We start from the raw sequence: 14,385 nt of genomic DNA on the forward strand, positions 1-14,385 counted from the left end.
CGTTTCTATGGAGACGACTGGATATTCTTTTGGGCCACGAGTTTCTCCTGTCCGATGCACTATTCCTTCTTTACCGCATCCCTCGCTCCCTCACATTGACGAATTAACACAGAAATTGCGTCGCTATGATATACTATGGGTTCTATGCATCTCCTTCCAAATTAAGTAGCGTTTCTATGGAAGAGACTGGATATACTTTTGGGACATGAGTTTCTCCTGTCCGATGCACTATTCCGTCTTTAACGCATCCCTCGCTTCCTCACATTAACGATTTAAAACAGAAATTGCGTCGCTATGAAATACTATGGGTTCTATGCATCTCCTTGTACAATGAGTAACGTTTCTATGGAAACGACTGGTAATTCTTTTGGGCCACGAGTTTCTCCTGTCCCATGCACTATTCCTCCTTTAACGCATACCTCGCTCCCTCACATTGACGAATTAACACAGAAATTGCGTCGCTATGAGATACTATGGGTTCTATGTTATCTCCTTCTAGATTGAGTAACGTTTCTATGGAAACGACTGGATATTCTTTTGGGCGACGAGTTTCTCCTGTCTAATGCACTATTCCATCTTAAACGCATCCCTCGCTCCCTCACATTGACGAATTAACACAGAAATTGCGTCGCTATGAAATACTATGGGTTCTATGCATCTCCTTCTAAATTGAGTAACGTTTCTATGCAAACGACTGGAAATTCTTTTGGGCCAGGAGTTTCTCCTGTCCGATGCACTATTCCTTCTCTACTGCATCCCTCGCTCCCTCACATTGACTAAATAACACAGAAATTGTGTCGCTATGAAATACTATGGGTTCTATGCATCTCTTTTCAAACTGAGTAACGTTTCTATGGAAACGACTGGATATTCTTTTGGGCCACGAGTTTCTCCTGTCCGATGCACTATTCCTTCTTTAACGCATCCCTCGCTCCCTCACATTGACTTATTAACACAGAGATTGTGTCGCTATGAAATATTATGGGTTCTATGCATCTCCTTCTAAATTGAGTAACGTTTCTATAGAACCGACTGGATATTCTTTTGGGCCTCGAGTTTCTCCTGTCCGATGCACTATTCCTCCTTTAACGCATCCCTCGCTCACTCACATTGAGGATTTAACACAGCAATTGCGTCGATATGAAATGCTATGTATTCTATGACATCTCCTTCTAAATTGAGTAACGTTTCTACGGAAACGACTGGATATTATTTGGGCAACGAGTTTCTCCTGCCCGATGCACTACTCCTTCTTTACTGCATCCCTCGCTCCCTCACATTGATTACTTAACACAGAAATTGTGTCGCTATGAAATACTATGGGTTCTATGCATCTCCTTCTAAATTGAGTAACGTTTCTATGGAAACGACTGGAAATTCTTTTGGGCCACGAGTTTCTCCTGTCCGATGCACTATTCCTTCTTTACTGCATCCCTCGCTCCCTCACATTGACGAATTAACACAAAAATTGCGTCGCTATGAAATACCATGGGATCTGTGACATCTCCTTCTAAATTGAGTAACGTTTCTCTGGAAACGTCTGAATATTATTTGGGCCACGAGTTTCTCCTGTCAGATGCACTATTCCTTCTTTACTGGATCCCTCGCTCCCTCACATTGACTAATTAACACAGAAATTGTTTCGCTATGAAATACTATGGGTTCTATGCATCTCCTACTGATTTGAGTAACGTTTCTATGGAAAAGACTGGATATTCTTTTGGGCCACGAGTTTCTCCAGTCCGATGCACCATTCCTTCTTTAACGCATCCCACGCTCCCTCACATTGACGAATTAAAACAGAAATTGCGTCGCTATGAAATACTATGGGTTCTATGCATCTCCTTCTACATTGAGTAACGTTTCTATGGAAACGACTGGATATTCTTTTGGGCCACGAGTTTCTCCTGTCCGATGCACTATTCCTCCTTTAACGTTTCCCTCGCTCACTCACATTGAGGAATTAACACAGCAATTGCGTCGCTATGAAATACTATGTATTCTATGACATCTCCTTCTAAATTGATTAACGTTTCTATGGAAACGACTGGATATTCTTTTGCGCCACGAGTTTCTCCTGTCCGATGCACTATTCCTTCTTTACTGCATCCCTCGCTCCCTCACATTGACTAATTAACACAGAAATTGTTCCGCTATCAAATACTACGTGTTCTATGCATCTCCTACTGAATTGAGTAACGTTTCTATGGAAAAGACTGGATATTCTTTTAAGCCACGAGTTTCTCCTGTCCGATGCACTATTCCTTCTTTAACGCATCCCTCGCTCCCTCACATTGACGAATTAACACAGAAATTGCGTCGCTATGAAATATTATGGGTTCTATGCATCCCCTTCTAAATTGAGTAACGTTTCTATGGAAACGACTGGATATTCTTTTGGGCCACGAGATTCTCCTGTCCGATGCACCTTTCCTTCTTTAACGCATCCCTCGCTCCCTCAGATTGACTTATTAACACAGTCATTGTGTCGCTATGAAATACTATGGGTTCTATGCATCTCCTTCTAAGTTGAGTAACGTTTCTTTGGAAAAGACTGGATACTCTTTTGGGCCACGAGTTTCTCCTGTCCGATGCACTATTCCTCCTTTAACGCATCCCTCGCTCACTCACATTGAGGAATTAACACGGCAATTGCGTCGCTAGGAAATACTATGTATTCTATGACATCTCCTTCTAAATTGTGTAACGTTTCTACGGAAACGACTGGATATTATTTGGGCCACGAGTTTCTCCTGTCCGATGCACTATTCCTTCTTTACTGCATCCCTCGCTCCCTCACATTGACTAATTAACACAGAAATTGTGTCGCTATGAAATACTATGGGTTCTATGCATCTCCTTCTAAATTGAGTAACGTTTCTATGGAGACGACTGGATATTCTTTTGGGCCACGAGTTTCTCCTGTCCGATGCACTATTCCTTCTTTACCGCATCCCTCGCTCCCTCACATTGACGAATTAACACAGAAATTGCGTCGCTATGATATACTATGGGTTCTATGCATCTCCTTCCAAATTGAGTAGCGTTTCTATGGAAGAGACTGGATATACTTTTGGGACATGAGTTTCTCCTGTCCGATGCAGTATTCCGTCTTTAACGCATCCCTCGCTTCCTCACATTAACGATTTAAAACAGAAATTGCGTCGCTATGAAATACTATGGATTCTATGCATCTCCTTGTACAATGAGTAACGTTTCTATGGAAACGACTGGTAATTCTTTTGGGCCACGAGTTTCTCCTGTCCGATGCACTATTCCTCGTTTAACGCATCCCTCGCTCCCTCACATTGACGAATTAACACAGAAATTGCGTCGCTATGAGATACTATGGGTTCTATGTTATCTCCTTCTACACTGAGTAACGTTTCTATGGATACGACTGGATATTCTTTTGGGCGACGAGTTTCTCCTGTCTAATGCACTATTCCATCTTAAACGCATCCCTCGCTCCCTCACATTGACGAATTAACACAGAAATTGCGTCGCTATGAAATACTATGGGTTCTATGCATCTCCTTCTAAATTGAGTAACGTTTCTATGGAAACGACTGGATATTCTTTTGGGCCACGAGTTTCTCCTGTCCGATGCACTATTCCTCCTTTAACTCATCCCCCGCTCCCTCACATTGCCGAATTAACACAGAAATTGCGTCGCTATGAAATACTTTGGGTTCTATGACATCTTCTTCTAAATAGAGTAACGTTTCTATGGAAACGACTGGATATTCTTTTGGGCCACGAGTTTCTCCTGTCCGATGCACTATTCCTTCTTTAACGCATCCCTCGCTCCCTCACATTGACTTATTAACACAGAGATTGTGTCGCTATGAAATACTATGGGTTCTATGCATCTCCTTCTAAATTGAATAACGTTTCTATGGAACCGACTGGATATTCTTTTGGGCCTCGAGTTTCTCCTGTCCGATGCACTATTCCTCCTTTAACGCATCCCTCGCTCACTCACATTGAGGATTTAACACAGCAATTGCGTCGACATGAAATACTATGTATTCTATGACATCTCTTTCTAAATTGAGTAACGTTTCTACGGAAACGACTGGATATTATTTGGGCAATGAGTTTCTCCTGTCCGATGCACTATTCCTTCTTTACTGCATCCCTCGCTCCCTCACATTGACTAATTAACACAGAAATTGTGTCGCTATGAAATACTATGGGTTCTATGCATCTCCTTCTAAATTGAGTAACGTTTCTATGGAAACGACTGGAAATTCTTTTGGGCCACGAGTTTCTCCTGTCCGATGCACTATTCCTTCTTTACTGCATCACTCGCTCCCTCACATTGACGAATTAACACAAAAATTGCGTCGCTATGAAATACTATGGGTTCTGTGACATCTCCTTCTAAATTGAGTAACGTTTCTCTGGAAACGTCTGGATATTATTTGGGCCACGAATTTCTCCTGTCAGATGCACTATTCCTTCTTTACTAGATCCCTCGCTCACTCACATTGACTAATTAACACAGAAATTATTTCGCTATGAAATAGTATGGGTTCTATGCATCTCCTACTGAATTGAGTAACGTTTCTATGGAAAAAACTGGATATTCTTTTGGGCCACGAGTTTCTCCAGTCCGATGCACCAATCCTTCTTTAACGCATCCCACGCTCCCTCACATTGACGAATTAACACAGAAATTGCGTCGCTATGAAATATTATGGGTTCTATGCATCTCCTTCTAAATTGAGTAACGTTTCTATGGAAACGACTGGATATTCTTTTGGGCCACGAGATTCTCCTGTCCGAAGCACCTTTCCTTCTTTAACGCATCCCTCGCTCCCTCACATTGACTTAATAACACAGAGATTGTGTCGCTATGAAATACTATGGGTTCTATGCATCTCCTTCTAAATTGAGTAACGTTTCTATGGAAACGACTGGATATTCTTTTGGGCCACGAGTTTCTCCTGTCCGATGCACTATTCCTCCTTTAACGCATCCCTCGCTCACTCACATTGTGGAATTAACACAGCAATTGCGTCGCTATGAAATACTATGTATTCTATGACATCTCCTTCTAAACTGAGTAACGTTTCTACGGAAACGACTGGATATTATTTGGGCCACGAGTTTCTCCTGTCCGATGCACTATTCCTTCTTTACTGCATCCCTCGCTCCCCCACATTGACTAATTAACACAGAAATTGTGTCGCTATGAAATACTATGGGTTCTATGCATCTCCTTCTAAATTGAGTAACGTTTCTATGGAGACGACTGGATATTCTTTTGGGCCACGAGTTTCTCCTGTCCGATGCACTATTCCTTCTTTACCGCATCCCTCGCTCCCTCACATTGACGAATTAACACAGAAATTGCGTCGCTATGATATACTATGGGTTCTATGCATCTCCTTCCAAATTGAGTAGTGTTTCTATGGAAGAGACTGGATATACTTTTGGGACATGAGTTTCTCCTGTCCGATGCACTATTCCGTCTTTAACGCATCCCTCGCTTCCTCACATTAACGATTTAAAACAGAAATTGCGTCGCTATGAAATACTATGGGTTCTATGCATCTCCTTGTACAATGAGTAACTTTTCTATGGAAACGACTGGTAATTCTTTTGGGCCACGAGTTTCTCCTGTCCGATGCACTATTCCTCCTTTAACGCATCCCTCGCTCCCTCACATTGACGAATTAACACAGAAATTGCGTCGCTATGAGATACTATGGGTTCTATGTTATCTCCTTCTAGATTGAGTAACGTTTCTATGGAAACGACTGGATATTCTTTTGGGCGACGAGTTTCTCCTGTCTAATGCACTATTCCATCTTAAACGCATCCCTCGCTCCCTCACATTGACGAATTAACACAGAAATTGCGTCGCTATGAAATACTATGGGTTCTATGCATCTCCTTCTAAATTGAGTAACGTTTCTATGGAAACGATTGGAAATTCTCTTGGGCCACGAGTTTCTCCTGTCCGATGCACTATTCCTTCTTTACTGCATCCCTCGCTCCCTCACATTGACTAATTAACACAGAAATTGTGTCGCTATGAAATACTATGGGTTCAATGCATCTCCTTCTAAGTTGAGTAACGTTTCTATGGAAACGACTGGATATTCTTTTGGGCCACGAGTTTCTCCTGTCCGATGCACTATTCCTCCTTTAACTCATCCCCCGCTCCCTCACATTGCCGAATTAACACAGAAATTGCGTCGCTATGAAATACTTTGGGTTCTATGACATCTTCTTCTAAATTGAGTAACGTTTCTATGGAAACGACTGGATATTCTTTTGGGCCACGAGTTTCTCCTGTCCGATGCACTATTCCTTCTTTACTGCATCCCTCGCTCCCTCACATTGACTAATTAACACAGAAATTGTGTCGCTATGAAATACTATGTGTTCTATGCATCTCCTACTGAATTGAGTAACGTTTCTATGGAAAAGACTGGATATTCTTTTAAGCCACGAGTTTCTCCTGTCCGATGCACTATTCCATCTTTAACGCATCCCTCGCTCCCTCACATTTACGAATTAACACAGAAATTGCGTCGCTATGAAATATTATGGGTTCTATGCATCTCCTTCTAAATTGAGTAACGTTTCTATGGAAACGACTGGATATTCTTTTGGGCCAGGAGATTCTCCTGTCCGATGCACCTTTCCTTCTTTAACGCATCCCTCGCTCCCTCACATTGACTTCTAAACACAGAGATTGTGTCGCTATGAAATACTATGGGTTCTATGCATCTCCTTCTAAATTGAGTAACGTTTCTATGGAAACGACTGGATATTCTTTTGGGCCACGAGTTTCTCCTGTCCGATGCACTATTCCTCCTTTAACGCATCCCTCGCTTCCTCACATTAGCGATTTAAAACAGAAATTGCGTCGCTATGAAATACTATGGGTTCTATGCATCTCCTTGTACATTGAGTAACGTTTCTATGGAAACGACTGGATATTCTTTTGGGCCACGAGTTTCTCCAGTCCGATGCACCATTCCTTCTTTAACGCATCCCACGCTCCCTCACATTGACGAATTAAAACAGAAATTGCGTCGCTATGAAATACTATGGGTTCTATGCATCTCCTTCTACATTGAGTAACGTTTCGATGGAAACGACTGGATATTCTTTTGGGCCACGAGTTTCTCCTGTCCGATGCACTATTCCTCCTTTAACGCATCCCTTGCTCCCTCACATTGACTTATTAACACAGAGATTGTGTCGCTATGAAATACTATGGGTTCTATGCATCTCCTTCTAAATTGAGTAACGTTTCTATGGAAACGACTGGATATTCTTTTGGGCCACGAGTTTCTCCTGTCCGATGCACTATTCCTCCTTTAACGCATCCCTCGCTCACTCACATTGAGGAATTAACACAGCAATTGCGTCGCTATGAAATACTATGTATTCTATGACATCTCTTTCTAAATTGAGTAACGTTTCTACGGAAACGACTGGATATTATTTGGGCCACGAGTTTCTCCTGTCCGATGCACTATTCCTTCTTTACTGCATCCCTCGCTCCCTCACATTGACTAATTAACACAGAAATTGTGTCGCTATGAAATACTATGGGTTCTATGCATCTCCTTCTAAATTGAGTAACGTTTCTATGGAAACGACTGGATATTCTTTTGGGCCACGAGTTTCTCCTGTCCGATGCACTATTCCTTCTTTATCGCATCCCTCGCTCCCTCACATTGACGAATTAACACAGAAATTGCGTCGCTATGATATACTATGGGTTCTATGCATCTCCTTCCAAATTGAGTAGCGTTTCTATGGAAGAGACTGGATATACTTTTGGGACATGAGTTTCTCCTGTCCGATGCACTATTCCGTCTTTAACGCATCCCTCGCTTCCTCACATTAACGATTTAAAACAGAAATTGCGTCGCTATGAAATACTATGGGTTCTATGCATCTCCTTGTACAATGAGTAACGTTTCTATGGAAACGACTGGTAATTCTTTTGGGCCACGAGTTTCTCCTGTCCGATGCACTATTCCTCCTTTAACGCATCCCTCGCTCCCTCACATTGACGAATTAACACAGAAATTGCGTCGCTATGAGATACTATGGGTTCTATGTTATCTCCTTCTAGATTGAGTAACGTTTCTATGGAAACGACTGGATATTCTTTTGGGCGACGAGTTTCTCCTGTCTAATGCACTATTCCATCTTAAACGCATCCCTCGCTCCCTCACATTGACGAATTAACACAGAAATTGCGTCGCTATGAAATACTATGGGTTCTATGCATCTCCTTCTAAATTGAGTAACGTTTCTATGGAAACGACTGGAAATTCTTTTGGGCCACGAGTTTCTCCTGTCCGATGCACTATTCCTTCTTAACTGCATCCCTCGCTCCCTCACATTGACTAATTAACACAGAGATTGTGTCGCTATGAAATACTATGTGTTCAATGCATCTCCTTCTAAGTTGAGTAACGTTTCTATGGAAACGACTGGATATTCTTTTGGGCCACGAATTTCTCCTGTCCGATGCACTATTACTCCTTTAACTCATCCCCCGCTCCCTCACATTGCCGAATTAACACAGAAATTGCGTCGCTATGAAATACTTTGGGTTCTATGACATCTTCTTCTAAATTGAGTAACGTTTCTATGGAAACGAATGGATATTCTTTTGGGCCACGAGTTTCTCCTGTCCGATGCACTATTCCTTCTTTAGTGCATCCCTCGCTCCCTCACATTGACTAATTAACACAGAAATTGTGTCGCTATTAAATTGTATGGGTTCTATGCATCTCCTTCTAAATTGAGTAACGTTTCTATGGAAACGACTGGATATTCTTTTGGGAAACGAGATTCTCCTGTCCGATTCACTATTCCTTCTTTAACGCATCCCTCGCTCCCTCACATTGACTTATTAACACAGAGATTGTGTCGCTATGAAATATTATGGGTTCTATGCATCTCCTTCTAAATTGAGTAACGTTTCTATGGAACCGACTGGATATTCTTTTGGGCCTCGAGTTTCTCCTGTCCGATGCACTATTCCTCCTTTAACACATCCCTCGCTCACTCACATTGAGGATTTAACACAGCAATTGCGTCGATATGAAATACTATGTATTCTATGACATCTCCTTCTAAATTGAGTAACGTTTCTACGGAAACGACTGGATATTATTTGGGCAACGAGTTTCTCCTGTCCGATGCACTATTCCTTCTTTACTGCATCCCTCGCTCCCTCACATTGACTAATTAACACAGAAATTGTGTCGCTATGAAATACTATGGGTTCTATGCATCTCCTTGTTAATTGAGTAACGTTTCTATGGAAACGACTGGAAATTCTTTTGGGCCACGAGTTTCTCCTGTCCGATGCACTATTCCTTCTTTACTGCATCCCTCGCTCCCTCACATTGACGAATTAACACCAAAATTGCGTCGCTATGAAATACTATGGGTTCTGTGACATCTCCTTCTAAATTGAGTAACGTTTCTCTGGAAACGTCTGGATATTATTTGGGCCACGAGTTTCTCCTGTCAGATGCACTATTCCTTCTTTACTGGATCCCTCGCTCCCTCACATTGACTAATTAACACAGAAATTGTTTCGCTATGAAATACTATGGGTTCTATGCATCTCCTACTGAATTGAGTAACGTTTCTATGGAAAAGACTGGATATTCTTTTGGGCCACGAGTTTCTCCTGTCCGATGCACTATTCCTTCTTTAACGCATCCCTCGCTCCATCACATTGACGAATTAACACAGAAATTGCGTCGCTATGAAATATTATGGGTCCTATGCATCTCCTTCAAAATTGAGTAACGTTTCTATGGAAACGACTGGATATTCTTTTGGGCCACGAGATTCTCCTGTCCGATGCACTATTCCTTCTTTAACGCATCCCTCGCTCCCTCACATTGACGAATTAAACAGAAATTGCGTCGCTATGAAATACTATGGGTTCTATGCATCTTCATCTAAATTGAGTCACGTTACTATGGTAACGATTGGATATTCTTTTGGGCCACGAGTTTCTCCTGTCCGATGCACTATTCCTCCTTTAACTCATCTCCCGCTCCCTCACATTGCCGAATTAACACAGAAATTGCGTCGCTATGAAATACTTTGAGTTCTATGACATCTTCTTCTAAATTGAGTAACGTTTCTATGGAAACGACTGGATATTCTTTTGGGCCACGAGATTCTCCTGTCCGATGCACTATTCCTTCTTTACTGCATCCCTCGCTCCCTCACATTGACTAATTAACACAGAAATTGTGTCGCTATGAAATACTATGGGTTCCATGCATCTCCTACTGAATTGAGTAACGTTTCTATGGAAAAGACTGGATATTCTTTTAAGCCACGAGTTTCTCCTGTCCGATGCACTATTCCTTCTTTAACGCATCCCTCGCTCCCTCACATTGACGAATTAACACAGAAATTGCGTCGCTATGAAATATTATGAGTTCTATGCATCTCCTTCTAAATTGAGTAACGTTTCTATGGAAACGACTGGATATTCTTTTGGGCCACGAGATTCTCCTGTCCGATGCACCTTTCCTTCTTTAACGCATCCCTCGCTCCCTCACATTGACTTCTAAACACAGAGATTGTGTCGCTATGAAATACTATGGGTTCTATGCATCTCCTTCTAAATTGAGTAACGTTTCTATGGAAACGACTGGATATTCTTTTGGGCCACGAGTTTCTCCAGTCCGATGCACCATTCCTTCTTTAACGCATCCCACGCTCCCTCACATTGACGAATTAAAACAGAAATTGCGTCGCTATGAAATTCTATGGGTTCTATGCATCTCCTGCTAAATTGAGTAACGTTTCTATGGAAACGACTGGATATTCTTTTGGGCCACGAGTTTCTCCTGTCCGATGCACTATTCTTTCTTTACTGCATCCCTCGCTCCCCCACATTGACTTATTAACACAGAGATTGTGCCGCTATGAAATACTATGTATTCTATGACATCTCCTTCTAAATTGATTAACGTTTCTATGGAAACGACTGGATATTCTTTTGCGCCACGAGTTTCTCCAGTCCGATGCACCATTCCTTCTTTAACGCATCCCACGCTCCCTCACATTGACGAATTAAAACAGAAATTGCGTCGCTATGAAATACTATGGGTTCTATGCATCTCCTACTGAATTGAGTAACGTTTCTATGGAAAAGACTGGATATTCTTTTAAGCCACGAGTTTCTCCTGTCCGATGCACTATTCCTTCTTTAACGCATCCTTCGCTCCCTCACATTGACGAATTAACACAGAAATTGCGTCGCAATGAAATATTATGTGTTCTATGCATCTCCTTCTAAATTGAGTAACGTTTCTATGGAAACGACTGGATATTCTTTTGGGCCACGAGATTCTCCTGTCCGATGCACCTTTCCTTCTTTAACGCATCCCTCGCTCCCTCACATTGACTTATTAACACAGAGATTCTGTCGCTATGAAATACTATGGGTTCTATGCATCTCCTTCTAAATTGAGTAACGTTTCTATGGAAACGACTGGATATTCTTTTGGGCCACGAGTTTCTCCTGTCCGATGCACTATTCCTCCTTTAACGCATCCCTCGCTCACTCTCATTGAGGAATTAACACAGCAATTGCGTCGCTATGAAATACTATGTTTTCTATGACATCTCCTTCTAAATTGAGTAATGTTTCTACGGAAACGACTGCATATTATTTGCGCCAAGAGTTTCTCCTGTCCGATGCACAATTCCTTCTTTACTGCATCCCTCGCTCCCTCACATTGACTAATTAACACAGAAATTGTGTCGCTATGAAATACTATGGGTTCTATGCATCTCCTTCTAAATTGAGTAACGTTTCTATGGAGACGACTGGATATACTTTTGGGCCACGAGTTTCTCCTGTCCGATGCACTATTCCTTCTTTATCGCATCCCTCGCTCCCTCACATTGACGAATTAACACAGAAATTGCGTCGCTATGATATACTATGGGTTCTATGCATCTCCTTCCAAATTGAGTAGCGTTTCTATGGAAGAGACTGGATATACTTTTGGGACATGAGTTTCTCCTGTCCGATGCACTATTCCGTCTTTAACGCATCCCTCGCTTCCTCACATTAACGATTTAAAACAGAAATTGCGTCGCTATGAAATACTATGGGTTCTATGCATCTCCTTGTACAATGAGTAACGTTTCTATGGAAACGACTGGTAATTCTTTTGGGCCACGAGTTTCTCCTGTCCGATGCACTATTCCTCCTGTAACGCATCCCTCGCTCCCTCACATTGACGAATTAACACAGAAATTGCGTCGCTATGAGATACTATGGGTTCTATGTTATCTCCTTCTAGATTGAGTAACGTTTCTATGGAAACGACTGGATATTCTTTTGGGCGACGAGTTTCTCCTGTCTAATGCACTATTCCATCTTAAACGCATCCCTCGCTCCCTCACATTGACGAATTAACACAGAAATTGCGTCGCTATGAAATACTATGGGTTCTATGCATCTCCTTCTAAATTGATTAACGTTTCTATGGAAACGACTGGAAATTCTTTTGGGCCACGAGTTTCTCCTGTCCGATGCACTATTCCTTCTTTACTGCATCCCTCGCTCCCTCACATTGACTAATTAACACAGAAATTGTGTCGCTATGAAATACTATGTGTTCAATGCATCTCCTTCTAAGTTGAGTAACGTTTCTATGGAAACGACTGGATATTATTTTGGGCCATGAGTTTCTCCTGTCCGATGCACTATTCCTCCTTTAACTCATCCCCCGCTCCCTCACATTGCCGAATTAACACAGAAATTGCGTCGCTATGAAATACTTTGGGTTCTATGACATCTTCTTCTAAATTGAGTAACGTTTCTATGGAAACGACTGGATATTCTTTTGGGCCACGAGTTTCTCCTGTCCGATGCACTATTCCTTCTTTACTGCATCCCTCGCTCCCTCACATTGACTAATAAACACAGAAATTGTGTCGCTATTAAATAGTATGGGTTCTATGCATCTCCTTCTAAATTGAGAACGTTTCTATGGAAACGACTGGATAGTCTTTTGGGAAACGAGATTCTCCTGTCCGATGCACTATTCCTTCTTTAACGCATCCCTCGCTCCCTCACATTGACTTATTAACACAGAGATTGTGTCGCTATGAAATATTATGGGTTCTATGCATCTCCTTCTAAATTGATTAACGTTTCTATGGAACCGACTGGATATTCTTTTGGGCCTCGAGTTTCTCCTGTCCGATGCACTATTCCTCGTTTAACGCATCCCTCGCTCACTCACATTGAGGATTTAACACAGCAATTGCGTCGATATGAAATACTATGTATTCTATGACATCTCCTTCTAAATTGAGTAACGTTTCTACGGAAACGACTGGATATTATTTGGGCAACGAGTTTCTCCTGTCCGATGCACTATTCCTTCTTTACTGCATCCCTCGCTCCCTCACATTGACTAATTAACACAGAAATTGTGTCGCTATGAAATACTATGGGTTCTATGCATCTCCTTCTTAATTGAGTAACGTTTCTATGGAAACGACTGGAAATTCTTTTGGGCCACGAGTTTCTCCTGTCCGATGCACTATTCCTTCTTTACTGCATCCCTCGCTCCCTCACATTGACGAATTAACACCAAAATTGCGTCGCTATGAAATACTATGGGTTCTGTGACATCTCCTTCTAAATTGAGTAACGTTTCTCTGGAAACGTCTGGATATTATTTGGGCCACGAGTTTCTCCTGTCAGATGCACTATTCCTTCTTTACTGGATCCCTCGCTCCCTCACATTGACTAATTAACACAGAAATTGTTTCGCTATGAAATACTATGGGTTCTATGCATCTCCTAGTGAATTGAGTAACGTTTCTATGGAAAAGACTGGATATTCTTTTGGGCCACGAGTTTCTCCTGTCCGATGCACTATTCCTTCTTTAACGCATCCCTCGCTCCATCACATTGACGAATTAACACAGAAATTGCGTCGCTATGAAATATTATGGGTCCTATGCATCTCCTTCAAAATTGCGTAACGTTTCTATGGAAACGACTGGATATTCTTTTGGGCCACGAGATTCTCCTGTCCGATGCACTATTCCTTCTTTAACGCATCCCTCGCTCCCTCACATTGACGAATTAAACAGAAATTGCGTCGCTATGAAATACAATGGGTTCTATGCATCTTCATCTAAATTGAGTCACGTTTCTATGGAAACGACTGGATATTCTTTTGGGCCACGAGTTTCTCCTGTCCGATGCACTATTCCTCCTTTAACGCATACCTCGCTCCCTCACATTGATGAATTAACACAGAAATTGCGTCGCTATTAATTACTATGGGTTCTGTGACATCTCCTTCTAAATTGAGTAACGTTTCTATG

Source organism: Schistocerca piceifrons, chromosome 4, assembly GCF_021461385.2.
Source record: "Schistocerca piceifrons isolate TAMUIC-IGC-003096 chromosome 4, iqSchPice1.1, whole genome shotgun sequence".
Lineage (NCBI taxonomy): Eukaryota > Metazoa > Arthropoda > Insecta > Orthoptera > Acrididae > Schistocerca > Schistocerca piceifrons.